The 16,696-nt window shown below is 53.7% G+C and overlaps 1 pseudogene; it reads left to right on the top strand.

Moving 5' to 3' along the window:
- The first annotated feature begins 5,036 nt into the window (after nt 1-5,036).
- The window catches only part of LOC144271890 (uncharacterized), a 31,567-nt pseudogene continuing 19,907 nt past the window's right edge, over nt 5,037-16,696 (top strand).

Here is a 16,696-nt window from a genome sequence, read left to right as displayed (position 1 = left end):
CCAGGGCCAGATATCGCAGCAGGGGCTTTAGAGGCTGCAGCCCAGGGTCCCGGGCTAAGGGGCTCCTGCAAAACGATCTGGGACTTCTAGCAGCCACCCAGAGATCTTTTTGCAGAGCCTCTCTTAGCTCAGGGCCCTGGTCTGCAGCCCCCAAAGCCCCGGCGTTAATCCAGCCCTGCCCGCTGGTAAAAAAAGGAAAAGAAAAACAGGGCTGGAAGATGGTGCCCAAACCCCTTGTCCTGGGAGAGATGGCCACAGCCTGGGAGACGTTTGCCAAAGGAAGGGAGGAGGAGGCGGCAAAAGCATGGGCTGGAGAGAGCTCTGCAGCCAGGCAGCATCAGGGAGCGTGGCAAGGGCAGGCAAAAGCTACAGCACCCAGGAGGTCTCCCACCCAAGGACTAACCAGGCCCGACCCTGCTTCGCTTCCGAGAGCAGATGAGATCGGGCATGTGCAGGGGGGGTATGGCTGTAGACAATGCCAGCTGCTGCTTTGCCGCTCTTTAAGTGAGTCCACAGCCTGCGCCTGCCTCCGTCACACAACCAACGCCGCCTCCCTCCTGCCAGCTCTCACCTGCCTGCCTCCCCACCCCATCGCCCCACCCCACCCGCACCACGCTCCACAGACCCACCCCTGGCCTGCCCACACAGCTACACCTCCTCCCAACCCGCCCCGCCCACACCACGCTCCGCAGCCCCCACCCCTGGCCTGCCCACACAGCTACGCCTCCTCCCAACCCCACCCCGCCCACACCACGCTCCGCAGCCCCCACCCCTGGCCTGCCCACACAGCTACACCTCCTCCCAACCCGCCCCGCCCACACCACGCTCCGCAGCCCCCACCCCTGGCCTGCCCACACAGCTACGCCTCCTCCCAACCCAATCCTGCCCACACCACGCTCTGCAGCCCCCACACCTGACCTGCCCCTGCCAGCTACGCCTCCTCCCAACCCCACCCCGCCCGCACCACGCTCTGCAGCCCCCACACCTGGCCTGCCCCTGCCAGCTACGCCTCCTCCCAACCCCACCCCGCCCGCACCACGCTCCGCAGCCCCCACCCCTGGCCTGCCCACACAGCTACGCCTCCTCCCAACCCCACCCCGCCCACACCACGCTCCGCAGCCCCCACCCCTGGCCTGCCCACACAGCTACACCTCCTCCCAACCCGCCCCGCCCACACCACGCTCCGCAGCCCCCACCCCTGGCCTGCCCACACAGCTACGCCTCCTCCCAACCCAATCCTGCCCACACCACGCTCTGCAGCCCCCACACCTGACCTGCCCCTGCCAGCTACGCCTCCTCCCAACCCCACCCCGCCCGCACCACGCTCCGCAGCCCCCACACCTGGCCTGCCCACACAGCTACGCCTCCTCCCAACCCCACCCCGCCCGCACCACGCTCCGCAGCCCCCACCCCTGGCCTGCCCATGCCCACTACGCCTCCTCCCCTCCCCGCCCCGCCCACCCCACGCTCCACAGCCCCCACCCCTGGCCTGCCCACACAGCTACGCCTCCTCCCCATCCTGCCCCGCCCACACCACACTCCACAGCCCCCACCCCTGGCCTGCCCACACAGCTACGCCTCCTCCCAACCCCACCCCGCCCGCACCATGCTCCGCAGCCCCCACCCCTGGCCTGCCCACACAGCTATGCCTCCTCTCAACCCCACCCCACCAACACCACGCTCCGCAGCCCCCACACCTGGCCTGCCCATGCCAGCTACGCCTCCTCCCAACCCCACCCCACCCACACCACGCTCCGCAGCCCCCACCCTTGGCCTGCACACACAGCTACGCCTCCTCCCCTCCCCGCTTCTCCCACACCACGCTCCGCAGCCCCCACCCCTGGCCTGCCCACACAGCTACGCCTCCTCTCAACCCCACCCCACCAACACCACGCTCCGCAGCCCCCACCCCTGGCCTGCCCACACAGCTACACCTCCTCCCAACCCCACCCCGCTCGCACCACGCTCCGCAGCCCCCACACCTGGCCTGCCCATGCCAGCTACGCCTCCTCCCAACCCCACCCCACCCACACCACGCTCCGCAGCCCCCACCCTTGGCCTGCACACACAGCTACGCCTCCTCCCCTCCCCGCTTCTCCCACACCACGCTCCGCAGCCCCCACCCCTGGCCTGCCCATGCCCACTACGCCTCCTCCCCTCCCCGCCCCGCCCACCCCACGCTCCACAGCCCCCACCCCTGGCCTGCCCACACAGCTACGCCTCCTCCCAACCCCACCCCACCCACACCACGCTCCGCAGCCCCCACCCCTGGCCTGCCCACACAGCTACGCCTCCTCTCAACCCCACCCCACCAACACCACGCTCCGCAGCCCCCACCCCTGGCCTGCCCACACAGCTACACCTCCTCCCAACCCCACCCCGCTCGCACCACGCTCCGCAGCCCCCACACCTGGCCTGCCCATGCCCGCTACGCCTCCTCCCCTCCCCGCCCCGCCCACCCCACGCTCCACAGCCCCCACCCCTGGCCTGCCCACACAGCTACGCCTCCTCCCCATCCTGCCCCGCCCACACCACGCTCCACAGCCCCCACCCCTGGCCTGCCCACACAGCTACGCCTCCTCCCAACCCCACCCCACCCGCACCATGCTCCGCAGCCCCACCCCTGGCCTGCCCACACAGCTACGCCTCCTCTCAACCCCACCCCACCAACACCACGCTCCGCAGCCCCCACACCTGGCCTGCCCATGCCAGCTACGCCTCCTCCCAACCCCACCCCACCCACACCACGCTCCGCAGCCCCCACCCTTGGCCTGCACACACAGCTACGCCTCCTCCCCATCCCGCCCCACCCACACCATGCTCCGCAGCCCCCACCCCTGGCCTGCCCACACAGCTACACCTCCTCCCAACCCCACCCCGCCCGCACCACGCTCCGCAGCCCCCACACCTGGCCTGCCCATGCCCGCTACGCCTCCTCCCCTCCCCGCCCCGCCCACACCACGCTCCGCAGCCCCCACCCCTGGCCTGCCCACACAGCTACACCTCCTCCCCTCCCCGCCCACACCACGCTCCGCAGTCCCCACACCTGGCCTGCCCATGCCCGCTACGCCTCCTCCCAACCCCACCCCGCCTGCACCACGCTCCGCAGCCCCCACCCCTGGCCTGCCCACACAGCTACGCCTCCTCCCCTCCCCGCCCACACCACGCTCCGCAGCCCCCACCCCTGGCCTGCCCACACAGCTACGCCTCCTCCCAACCCCACCCAGCCCACACCACGCTCCGCAGCCCCCACCCCTGGCCTGCCCACACAGCTACGCCTCCTCCCAACCCCACCCCGCCCACACCACGCTCCGCAGCCCCCACACCTGGCCTGCCCATGCCCACTACGCCTCCTCCCCTCCCCACCCCTCCCCGCCCTGCCCACCCCACGCTCAGCAGTCCCCACGCCTGGCCTGCCCATGCCAGCTACGCCTCCTCCCCGCCCCACCCCTCCCACACCATGCTCCACAGCCCCCACCCCTGGCCTGCCCACACCAGCTACACCTCCTCCCAACCCCACCCCGCCCACACCACGCTCCGCAGCCCCCACACCTGGCCTGCCCATGCCAGCTACGCCTCCTCCCCATCCCGCCCACCCCACGCTCCGCAGCCCCCACGCCTGGCCTGCCAACACAGCTACGCCTCCTCCCCGCCCCGCCCACCCCACGCTCCACAGCCCCCACCCCTGGCCTGCCCACACAGCTACGCCTCCTCCCCTCCCCACCCCTCCCACACCACGCTCCACAGCCCCCACCCCTGGCCTGCCCACACAGCTACGCCTCCTCCCCTCCCCGCCCACACCACGCTCCGCAGCCCCCACCCCTGGCCTGCCCACACAGCTACGCCTCCTCCCCTCCCCGCCCCTCCCACACCACGCTCCACAGCCCCCACCCCTGGCCTGCCCACACAGCTACGCCTCCTCCCCTCCCCGCCCACACCACGCTCTGCAGCCCCCACCCCTGGCCTGCCCACACAGCTACGCCTCCTCCCCTCCCCACCCACACCACGCTCCGCAGCCCCCACCCCTGGCCTGCCCACACAGCTACGCCTCCTCCCCTCCCCGCCCACACCACGCTCCGCAGCCCCCACCCCTGGCCTGCCCACACAGCTACGCCACCTCCCCTCCCCGCCCCGCCCACACCACGCTCCGCAGCCCCCACCCTTGGCCTGCCCACACAGCTACGCCTCCTCCCAACCCCACCCCGCCCACACCACGCTCCGCAGCCCCCACACCTGGCCTGCCCACACAGCTACGCCTCCTCCCAATCCCACACTGCCCACACCACGCATGAGTGGCCCCCTGCCCTTCACTCCCTGTAGATAACGGTGAGGATTTAAAATGGCCTTAGTTGATTTTGGGGTGCTGGGAGGGGCTGTGTCTGTGCTGTGTTACAGGACCATGTCCTTACATACCGGAGCCTATATAGGGTGACCAGATGTCCCGATTTGTTAGGGACAGTCCCACTATTTGGGGCTTTTTTCTTATATGGGCGCCTATTACCCCCCACCCCCGTCCCGATTCTCACACTTTCTATCCGGTCACCCTAAGCCCATAGTTAATGTTCTCGATCTGTATTCAGGTAGCTGAATAAATGCTCTGACTGGCAGCAGTGCTGGGCACCTGACGGTAACCCTCATGTCTCAGGCTCGGCACGTTTCAAACTCAGGCCACTTATTGAGAGAACTGAGCGTGGCTCTAAGAACCGAACATTAGGTTGCTGTTTTTGAAAACTCGGGTCAAGCCTTTCACCAGTATGGCAGAGTCTAGAACGTCTGTCTGTAGGGGACAAACCCAGGAAGAAATGGGATATAAAATGGACTAAAAGCCCTTCTGAAACATCCTCAATTGCCTTCTCATCCTGCCAGGCTGCAAAATAACATCCACATTGTGCTACAGATCTGCCCATCCTTCCAAGGGACGGGGAAGAGAAATGGCTTCCCTGGAGCCCGTGACGTTTGAGGAGGTGGCTGAGTATTTCTCCAAGGAGGAATAGGCCCTGCTGGACTCCACTCAGACAGCCCTCTACAAGGACGTCATGCAGGAGAGTTACGAGATTGTGACCTGGCGGGGTAAGGATTCCTGTCCCCTCAGGTATTAGAAGTTGGGTGGTCTTTGAAGCAAAGGGGTCAGATTCTGTGCAGTTTTCTTAACTGGTCCCCCAGATTTCAGAGGGATCAGATCTTGTGTGCAAGAGACTGTCCCATCCACATCCCCTCCCATGTGACAGGCAATTCAGGCACATAAAAACCGAGGCTGGTTCCACCATTCTGTGGGTCTTCCGGCCCCTCAGCCGTCTCAGCCATTGGACCAATGTCTTGTGACTTAGCTCTGCCTAAGTCCTCACTGGCCAGATTTTCAAATGTGCTTCATCTCCATTTGCACATCTTCTGTCTCTGCCAGCTGTGTTAGTGTGAAGCCCCAGATGTTCTCAGCTCTCTTTCACCAGCCCAGATGGGCATGGACCATAGTCACGGGACAGGATCCAGTTACCATTAGCGTCTCCAGGGACACCTCTTGTGCCCATGTGCTGAATTCTTGGAAGGAAGGTGGTCTTCCTGGTGTCCTTGCCTGGCCGTGACTGATCTCTGCAAAAGGGTTCCTTGCAGGGAGAGGGGCTCGGTGCTGAGTGAGGGTTCATGAAGTAGCCTGCTGAGACAACGAAGGCCTTACCTGCAACTGGAAGGCTTTCCTCTGTCTGCCTGTAACACAATAGTTATTGAATGCTGCTTCGAATCAGTTCCAAAATTCCAGGCAACATTCTAGGCAGCCATGGCCAGAACTCTATCCATCGTGGGGGGAAATGCAAAAATGGAAGGCAAGGAAAGGGGGATCAGATGCAGCCCCTGCCATCTGTTTAGCACAGCCACAGTTTCAGGCACCTCTTCGACTATCTATAGCTCATCCCATCCTGGCCCATCCTCCCAGGAGAGTTTGAGAGCAGAAACGCTTCAACAGGAGAGACTGAAGGAGACCCGCATCAGATTATCCCACAGACAGAGCGGCGGGCTTCCCACTGCCCAGGGGAATATCCTAACCACGGGGCTAAAAGTTGGGAGGGAGTTCTCCCTCCTCCCCGTTGTATGGAAGTTTGTCTATAGCGATGCAGTCCGGGAGGCGAGCTCTGGGGACTCTTGCCAAATTGGGTCCCACAGGCAAGTCAGGCAGAGGCACGCCTGTCTTCCACATCTGTAGTGGTGCTGGAACTCTGTCTAGAGTGGGGGTTCTGTGCCCCCCCTTACCCCATCTGCACTACCCACCCCCATGGGAGCAGGGTCATGGCTCCGGGAGGGGATAGGGGTAAGGGGGCCGAGGCTGGCGTAAAACCTGAGGGTGCTGCAGCACCCCCCATGCCCCTAGTTCCTGTGCCCATGCCCGCCTGGAGACCTGGCGAGAGAGGCCCTGCGTGTGCTCAGAGGTGCCGAGAGAACGTTTACTGCAAAAATTAGGTGCCGCTTGAGTTTCAGGGCCTACGGGGTTCGGCAGCCGCTGAGCAGGGATTTGGTTGAGCTCAGTGGGGCCCGATTATAGGACTTGGGCACCTAAATCCTTTTGTGAATCTAGCCCTGGGTCTCAGTTTCTCCATTCCCCATCTGTAAAATGGGTAGAATGGCCCCTCCCTACCTCACAAGGGAGGGGTAAGGATAAATACATTAAAGACTGTGAGCGGCTCAGACACTATGGTAATGGTGGAGGCCATGTCAGAACCAGTGGCCGCAGAACAGGGCCCTTATTTCAGTTGGAGACACCAAGTGCTGGTGTAATGAATAGTCTCTTTCCCTCCTGCGGCAGCAGCCATGGCAAAGGGTTACAAGAATTCCTTGCGCCAAAGTCTCCCTCTCTGCTGGGGATCCCCATCGTCAATGCTCCAGTTTGCCCCATCCCTGCCGGAGCTGTTGCAGGTGCCCAGGACTGTGGAGGTCTGTGTGGAGGATGGCAAGCGAGTGTCGTGCTTGGCTAATCTTTCTGCTCCTTGGCCTCTTGGCGGGGTAGAGTTTTCGTTCAGCGAGTGCTGGTGTTCTGTGTTGCATAGTGTAGCTCAAATGGATGCAGAGGGGCAGTTGTGGTGTTTCTGAGATCCATGTCCAGTCCAGGGTGTGGCTGGCTGCACGTGTGGGACTGGAGGCGTCCTGTGAGAATAGGAGCTGGAAAATCTAATGGAAGGGTTTTTTGCTGCTGTGTCTGAGGAATTATTTGTGTGGATGTCCAAGTCCCCCAACACCATGAGCCTGGTTCATCACCATGTCAGACAGCATCTCTGTCCATGGCTCTGGGACCCTTTGGGGAAGCAGTGACTCTGAAGAGAACCAAAAGGTCATAGTGGAAACATAGCTTCCAGTGCAATGCTGTAGCAAAGACGGCTAGTAATGATTCTAGGATAGATTAGCAGGGGAATAGGAAATAGGAATAACGAGGCAATATTACCTCTTTAAATGGGATTGGTTAGACCATTGATGGGTGCTGTGTCTAGCTCTGGTGTTCACACTGAAAAAAGGATGTTGTCAAATTAGCGCAGGTTTAGAAAAGAGCTATAAGAATGATTTGTCAACTGGAAAATCTGCTTTAGAGATTCATATTTTATAAGGGCTGAATGGACTGTTGGGATCATCTAGTCTGACCTTCTGTGTAACACAGGCCATAGGAGCTCCCCTGAATTACCCTGTTTAAAATAGAGCACATCTTTTAGCGAAAAAAAAACAACAAAAACACAACCCAAATCTTGATTTTAAGAATTCCCTGTGATGGAGAATCCGCCATAACCCTTGCTAAGTCTTTCCCAATGGTCAGTTGTCCTCACTGTTCAAACTTTGCAACTTATGTCAAGTCTAAATTTGTCTAGCTTCAACTTCCAGCCATTGGATCTTGTTATACCTTTTTCTGCGAGACCGGAGAGCCCATTATTGTTACATTTCTGTTCCCCATGTAGCCATTCATAGATTGCGGTCAAGTCTCCCCTTCACCTTTTCTTTGATCAACGGGAGAGACTGAGCTCCTAGAGGCTTTCATTATAAGGCCTGTTTTCAATCCTTTTATCACACTCATGTTTCTTCTCTGAACTCCCCTCCCCCCCCCTCGAATTTTTCAACAGCCTTATTGAATTGCTGGCACCAGAAATGGACATTGTATTCCAGCAGTGGTTGTATGATTCTAAAGCACAGAGGTAATATGACCTCTCTACTGGTACTCGAGAGTCCCCTGTTTATGCCTCCAAGGTGTGCAGCAGCTACTCCGGCCTCAGTGTCACACACTGGAAGCTCCTGTTTGGCTGGTTATCCACCATAACCCTGACATCTTTTTTCAGAGATATTGCTTCCAAAGAGAGTCTCCCAGCCTATGAGGGTGGCCTGCATTCCTTGTTCCTAGATGTATCATTTTACATTTGGCCATATTGAAGCCCACAGTGTTTTCTTGCACCCATCTCACCAGGCAATCCAAAGGGTTCTGTATCAGTGACCTGTCCACTTCTTTAATTACCATTACCCCAGTCTTTGTGTCATCTGTAATCTTATCATTGATGATTTTATGCTTTCTTCCACAGCACTGATAAAAATGTTAAATAGCTTAGGGCCAAGACTGGACCCCACTAAAAACAAACATGCTTGACAATGATTCCATTTACAGCTATGTTTTGAGATTTATCAGTTAGCCAGTTTTTATTTTTCTAAGCTGGGGGCAAGCAAACAATACGTGTTTTATTATGGCTAAATATAAATGAAAACATCTAGGAACAAAGAATGTTGACCATACTTTCACAAGGGGGGGACGGGGGTGGGGGGGGACTCTGTCCTGGGAAGTGGTGACTCTGGAAAAAAAATGGGGAGTTGTTGTGGATAATCAGCTGAACATGAGCTCCAGTGTGATTTTTGTGTCCAATTGCTAATGCAATCCTTGGATGCATAAACGGGACTCTCAAGTAGGAGCAGAGAGTTATTTTACCTCTGGTTTTGGTGCTGGTGGAATACTGTGTCCTGTTCTGATGCCCATAATTGAAGAAGGAAGCTGATAAGCAGGAGAGGGTTCAGAGAAAAGCCACAAGAATTATTAAAGGATTAGAAAACCTGCCTTATAGTAAATGACTCCAGAAGCACAATCTATTTAGCATAACAAAGAGAAGGTTAAGGGGTAACTTGATCACAGTCTAATAAATACCTACGTGGGTATAAATATATATATATAAACAAATATTTAGCAATGGGCTCTTTATCTACCAGAGAAAGGAATAACAAGAAGCAGTGGGCTTAAATTGCAGCAAGGGAGGTTTAGGTTGAACACTAGGAAAAACTTCCTGACTGTCAGGGTGGTGAAGCCCTGGAACAAGTTGCACAGGGAGTTTGTGGAGTCTCCGTCATTGGAGGTTTTTAAGAGCAGGTCACACAAGGGATGATCTAGAATCTAGACTGAAGAAAATACTTAGTTCTGCCATGAGTGCAGGGGACTGGGCTAGATGAGCTCTCGAGGTCCCTTCCAGTCCCATGATTCTATTATTTCAATGCCTGGAAGTTGAAGCTAGAAAGATTTAGACTGGAAATAAGGAATACATTTTTAACAGTGTGTAATTAATCTTTGGAACAATTTACCAAGGGTCAGGGTGGGTTCTCCATCTCTGACCATTTTAAAATCAAGATTCAATGTTTTCTTAAGGATCTCTTCTAGGAATTATTTGGGGGAAGTTCTTTTAATGGCTTGTGTTACACAGGTGATCAGACTAGGTGATTACAATGGTCCCTTGTGGCCTTTGACTTTCACTTGTTCTCTTATGTAATGTCTGTGTAGCACCTTGTGGACAATTTGCCTCATAATAACTCCAAAACAGAGACATTAATGAAACCGTGATCCAGAAATATGGGGCCTATTTTTGCCTTTTCTTTTCTCTGTGTGATGGGTTATATCCTCCCATTATGCTAATCTTTGCAACATTGAAAGAATCGGGCATGTTTAGTCTAGAGAAGAGAAGGCTCCGGGGACACATGATACCAGTCTTCAACTATTTAGAAGGCTGTTGTAAAGAGGATGGTAATCCATTGTTTTTCATGTCCACCAAGGGCAGGACAGGAAGGAATCAACTTAGTCTGCTGCAAGGGAGATTTCAGTGAGATATCAGGAAAAAACTATCTAGACTCTAAGAATAGTTCAGCACTGGGAAAGCCAAGCAGGGAAGTTGTGGAATCCCCGTCATTGGAGGGCTGTAAGAAGAGGCTGAAAAAACTCTTGGCAGGGATGGTTTAGGTTTACTTAATCTTGCCTCAGCCCAGGGGGAAGGGTTTGTTGATCTCTCTGGGTACGACTACACTAAGACAGGCCTCTGACTCATGGTTAAGCTTAAGCCCCCCTTCCCTGCACACACACCTCACTCTGACATGGTTCAGCAAGCTCCCAGGACCCACAGCCTAGGACCCTGCTACGAAGGTAGGGCAAAGCCCTGTCATTTTGCAGCATATATGCAGCTCGAGATGGAGACCCAAGTGGGAAGGCTACAGAGTGAAGTACAGACATGTTAGCATGGCAACAAGACCCACGTCCGGTACTTGTAAGGCAGGTTTACAGTTCAGTGAGGATGTTCAAGCATGGGTCCCACAGACCTGTGTTTACAATGCAGCAGTGTAGACATACCCTTGAAGTCCCTTCCAATCTTGCATTTTTATGATTCTGTGGCTTACACCTAAGCTATTACTAATTTGTTCTAACTTTTACTAACGTTTTCTAATCAGCTCTTCTTTATTTGTCAAGATGAGGTTTCGAATTCCCCCATGTTGGATGCCACACACTTTGATATAGGATGTTTTACTCTCCAACCTTTAGAAATTCCGAGGACGGTTTATAGTGCGAGACTTAAGAAGCTCACTATGTTTACCTAAACAAAGAGACAGTAGAGTGGTGACTTGATAGCCTAAAAATACCTACAAGGGGAAGAGAAGAGGGCTTTTCAATCTAGGAAACAACATAGTTTGGGAGCTTAATGTAGTACAATCGTATTCCGTGGGCATGTTTGTGATAGAAAGGTAAGGGAAGTGTCATTTGGTTCATAAAAATCTACAGAACCGTAATTTCCATGGTGTCACTCTCTGCAGCTTGGGAGGGGAAACTGACTATCCCTCCAGGCTCCCACTTCCAGGTTCCTCCAGTTAGTGGAAATCTTGATAATACAGTGTCATAGGGAAAGGGTTGAGTTGGGTATCATTCAAAAGCCTTTTCTTCCATGAACATAACGGTACCAAACATGACAAACCTAGAACAATCGTGTAGATACCTAATAGAGAAAATGTTTAAAAATCAACTTTTTTAATTTATATTTTAACACAGGGACACATTACTTACATAGAAAAAACCCTGATCGTTGGTAATCCTAGGGAAGTTAGCCTTGACATATGGGACTGAAAACCCTTGTTCATCAATGTCATCACCATTGTCATTTCCATCTAGGCTGCCACTTCTAGACACGTGGTCACACTGATCCCTGTCTGCACTGCACTCGTACGTCTTTGTGCAAGGCAGGCTGCTGGCCAAACATCTGCAGGACGGAGAGCATCTGGTCTTTGCACGCGAGCATTCCATTAGCTGTAGGATTGATTCAGGAGCATGAGGTATTTGGCTGGAGTGATCAGTCCATCCTTCAAGACCCATCCATGCCTGGTAGGGGAGGGGAGTTTTGGGTGTGCTTAATGTAGGAATAGCTGGTTGATTTTCTCTGGCCTGTGTGATGCAGGAGGTCAGGCTAAACGACCGTAATGGTCCTTTGGGCCATCGCATGTCTGATTCTAAGTCTTCAGCTTTGTAATTACCCAGATACCCAATTAGTCTTTTCCTTGGGCTTGGGTCCCAGTTACAACAAGCATCCCTCTTCAGTGAAGAACTGAAGTGTGGGCTTAACTTCCAGTAATGTCAATGGGGCTCAAGCCCTGAGCTAGAGTGCTTTGCGCAGGGGGGGCCCCTTGGAGATAATTCAGATGGGATTGGTGAGATTTGTCGGGCGGGGGGCGTCTCCCACGTTGGAGCCCGGGAGAGTAGAGGTTGGAGAATAATTGCTCCTCCCGTAGAGTTTCCCTTTCTGGGTCTGTGGTTTGTGGAGCAGACTGGGGGAGTGAGGAGACCCAGAACCAGGCCTACAGTGTCTGCCCCTCTGTGGGAGCAGAGTGGGTCTCCTGGGTGATGGGGAAGGGCCGATTTACCCTTCAGCCCCTACCTCTAGTCCATTGTGACCCCACGGAACTAGGCTCTTCCCTCTCCGTGCTGGACAGGGAACAGGTGTTTAATGATCTTCTTTTCAGGCCCTGGTTGGCATTTCTTCTGTTTGTTTCTTCACCACTTGTACGGAGAAAGCACTTTGAGGCCCCAGTACAGGTTCACAGCCCCGTTGAGGCAGGTGCTGCATGGAGAAATAGGGATAGTCTCCACCCCAAATTGCTCACACTCACAAGTAATAGCTTCCAGTTCTGGCTTGTGTTTTGGAGGGATATGGGGGAGGGGGATGGAGAGAGGAGTTAACTGGCAGTGACGGAGGCTTAGATGCAAACAAGATACCCGGAGAGGGTAGCAGCCCTGCTCAGCTCAGGTCCCCAGGGGAGTAAGTCAGGGCAACTCCCTAGGCAGAGTGGAGGAAGCCTTGCTCCAGACCAGCACGTCATGGGATCTTGTACCATTTATAGCCCAGTCCCTGCAGGGTGGGGCTGGGGAGAGGAAACACCTCTCTGGGTGGGCTGCTCAGACCTTGGATCTGGAATACTAACGGCCCTGACCGTAATGAACAAGATCAACACTTGATTTCTTGCCCCCCAGCAGGATTTCTAATTTCCAAACCAGATGTGATCTCCCGGCTGGAACGAGAGGAGGAGTCGTGGGTCCATGGTCTCCAGGGTTATGAGGAAAGGAGGATCCCAGGAGACATCCACAGGGGTGAGGAATCAGTGAAACTGGCTCCGCTTTTATATCCTCATGGCATGCATCCTTAATGGGTTTTCACCAAAGATATCTGACTGCAAAAACCCCTCCTCTCATCCACATACGGAGGAGATGGGGAGGCAGAATCGCTCTCTTCCTCTCCCTCCTCTGGGGAAGGTTTGGAGGGGATTTATCCCTGATTGATCTATGAATTTATTTATCTGCCCAGCGGTTATTCTGGTTTCTTCTGCCTTGTCACACCCAGGCCAGGTTTGCCCCAGCAAGTGACACATCCTCACGGGAGACATCAGTCATGGTTTCCCAGTCACCTGGCAGTCGCTCGCTTTTTCTCTGACTCTCTCGATGGGATGTGAAGGCAGAATCAATCCCATCCTTTCTGTCCAGTGGGGAAGGGGTTTTGAGGGGGAACCATTACTAGAGTTTGTACCTTGCTTACCCTTTCCCCCGGCACGGGGACTGACTCCTGTCTGGGTTCTCTCTCTGTCCCAGCAGGTGATGGGATGGTGAGTGAGAACGAGGAGGAGAATCCTCAGCTGGAAGATCCTGATCCAGAGGAACCACACAGGACAGTACGGGGAACATCTGAAGGGGGCATCTCCCCAAGCCCTGAGGAGGGAGAAAACCGTGAGAGGCCGCGTGGGCCAGAGAGGCAGCAGGGAATCCAGTCAGCAGAGAGATGGGGTAAATCCACTCACAGGAGCAAAGGGGTTAGGAAAATCAAAGAAACTGTCCAGGCGCGGATCCCCGCTGGAGACAGACCCTACAAGTGCCTGTGGGAAAAGCTTCCACTGGAGATCAGTCCTTATTACTCACCAGAGAATCCACGCTGGCGAGAAGCCCTATAAATGCAGTGACTGTGGGAAAAAATTCAGGGACAGCTCAGCCCTCACTAAACCCCAGAGAACCCACACCGGGGAGAGACCCTACAAATGCAATGAGTGTGGGATAAGCTTCAGTCACCACTCAGCCTTTGTTACTCACCAGAGAATCCACACAGGAGAGAGACCCTACACGTGTGATGACTGTGGGAAAAGCTTCCGCTGGAGATCATCCCATATCACTCACCAGAGAACCACACGGGAGAAAAACCTTGCAGTTGCCCTGACTGTGAGAAAAGCTTCAGACAGCATGCAAACCTTCTTAAACATTACAGAATCCACACAGGAGAGAAGCCCTGTAAATGCCCCAACTGTGGGAAAAGCTTCACTCAGAGCTCCTGCCTTACTGAACACCAGAGAATGCACACAGGAGAGAAATCCTGCGGATGCCCCAACTGTGGGAAATGCTTCTGTAACAGCTCAACCCTCATTAACTATCAGAGAATCCATTCAGGAAAGAGGCCCTATAAATGCCCCGATTGTGGTAAAAGCTTCACTCAGAGCTCCCGCCTTACTGAACATCAGAGAATGCACACAGGAGAGAGACCCTATAGTTGTCCCGACTGTGGGAAACGCTTCTTTGTCAGCTCAACCCTCATTCACCATCAGAGAATCCACACTGGAGAGCGACCCCATAAGTGTCCCGAGTGTGGGAAAAGCTTTGTTCGGCAATCACAACTGGTTATACACCAGAGAATCCACACAGGAGAGAAGCCCTATAAATGCAATGATTGTGGGAAAAACTTCAGTGACAGATCAGATCTCACTAGGCACCAGAGAAAACACACCGGAGAAAAGCCCTTCAAGTGCCCCGATTGTGGGAAAAGCTACTGTTTCCAATCAGACCTCACTAAACATCAGAGAATCCACACAGGAGAGAAACCCTTCAATTGCCCCAAATGTGGGAAAAGCTTTGGTCGGAGATCTGTCCTTATTATACACCAGAGAATCCACACAGGGGAGAGACCTTATGTATGCCCTGAGTGTCGAAAAAGCTTCAGTGACAGATCAGACCTCACTAAGCATTGGAAAAAACACACAGAAGAAAAGCCCTACAAATGCCTTGAGTGCGAGAAAAGCTTTGATTGGCACTCAAATCTTATTATGCACCAGAGAATCCACACAGGGGAGAAACCCTACAATTGCCTGGACTGTGGGAAAAGCTTCAGTCACAGTTCAGCCCTCCCTATGCACCAGAGGATCCACACAGACAAGAAGCCCTATGAATGCCCTGGGTGTGGGAAAAACTTCAGGGATCAACTCGGCCTTTATTAGGCATCAGAGAATCCACTTGGAAGAAGAACGCTAGAAATGCCCGTGTCTCCGTATGGACCACGTGAATAACACCTGTGCCAATTCCCAGGAATCGCAGAGGTCAGGCCAGGCTGGAGTGGTGATGTAATTAGGACGTGCCATAGTTATTAAACCAGAGAATGAAATTGCCTTCCTGGACTAGAGCTGTGCAGAGCAAGAGGCTGAGATAAGATATCCACCTTGTGACTGGATTTGATGATTACTTCTCAAGAAGCTCTGGATATCCTCTGTTCAGTTCCTACATTTAAGTTAATTACCAACAACTGGTCGATTCATTCTCTAATTTAGGGGTGTTCTTGGATTCCTTGCTGACACTAAGATCCCCAACATCCACAAGTAACAGTTTCTATCATCTCCGGTTGGCTAGGAGATGTCTTAGTGGATGAAGACCTGGCCTTCTTCAGTCACACCTTTGTCACTGCATGGCTGGACTACAACAAGGTGATATACCTGGGCATGAACTCATCAGCGCTTAAGAAATTCCAGCTAGTACAGAACACTGCAGCACATCTTCTACCACGGACACATCAGGCCATAGAACATCAAATCAAGTTCAAGATCTCAGTCCTTATCTCCGTGTCCAGGGCCCTGGATAAATAAAACACCATCTACAGCTCTGGGATAAAAACCACGGTCAACTTCTTTCCTCCTTTTGCATAATGAAACTTTCTACGATAAGGGTAAAGCTTGTGTGTGCATGAAACAGAACTTTCTTGGGAGACAGTCCGAGACTGTGGAATGGACTATTCCCCAGGAACTAAGGACCATCACAAACCTCCCCACCTTCTGCTCCCAACACAAGCCACATTTTTGTGACCCTGCCTTCTCTAACACAAATACATAGCATCACTTATATTAAATAAGTCACTGCATTTTTTTAATTTATTAAATATTTTCAATCTTTTTTTCCTATAACAAACAGAAGGAATTCCAGGTGCCAAAATTCAGAACAAGTTTAAAAGTACCATACGTCAGAAAAGAAAAACGACCAAGACGTTTACGCGTTGTTTGGACTCCCATGTATTAATCACAGTATTCCCAGCACGCTAGTTTTTATGGCGCATATAAAAATAAATAAATAAAAATTAAAGAAATCAAAATCAAAGAGGAAAAAGGCTGTGGTGGTTGTGGAGAGGAAGAGAAGAAGGGATGGGAAGGAAGAGGGTGATTTATTTCCTATCTTTCATCCAGGTCTCCTGCAGGGATCATTAGTCCACAACTTCTAGTAATCTGTCTCAAAGAGAATCAAATTTTCCTGGGGTTCGCTATGTATTGTATGTCATCCTTTCCTTTGCAATCAGATCCACCAAGCAGCTATACTGGCCTCTGTGCCCTGAGGGGGGATTTACTTTTCCAGTGTAGCAAAATGTGATGTCTCAAAAGCCATTCCCTTTGGTATAGCCTCCATTTGCTGGATATATGATCCCTTCTGCAGGTGTCTGCTTTAAGGCTGAGTGAAGCCTCTAGAATCTTGCTAATTCTGGTTTTAATATCATCGCAGAAGCTTGAAACAACAGGATGTGACAAAATTATGTGCAGACATTGCTCCTGCACCCCACACCTCCAACACAGATCATCGGGGATAGCTTTAATTTTGTAAATTCTTTGG

This window comes from Eretmochelys imbricata, chromosome 11, assembly GCF_965152235.1.
Source record: "Eretmochelys imbricata isolate rEreImb1 chromosome 11, rEreImb1.hap1, whole genome shotgun sequence".
In the NCBI taxonomy this organism is placed as follows: domain Eukaryota; kingdom Metazoa; phylum Chordata; order Testudines; family Cheloniidae; genus Eretmochelys; species Eretmochelys imbricata.
The sequence above is the reverse complement of the archived record's forward strand: the minus strand, read 5'-3'. Positions and strand labels throughout refer to the sequence as shown.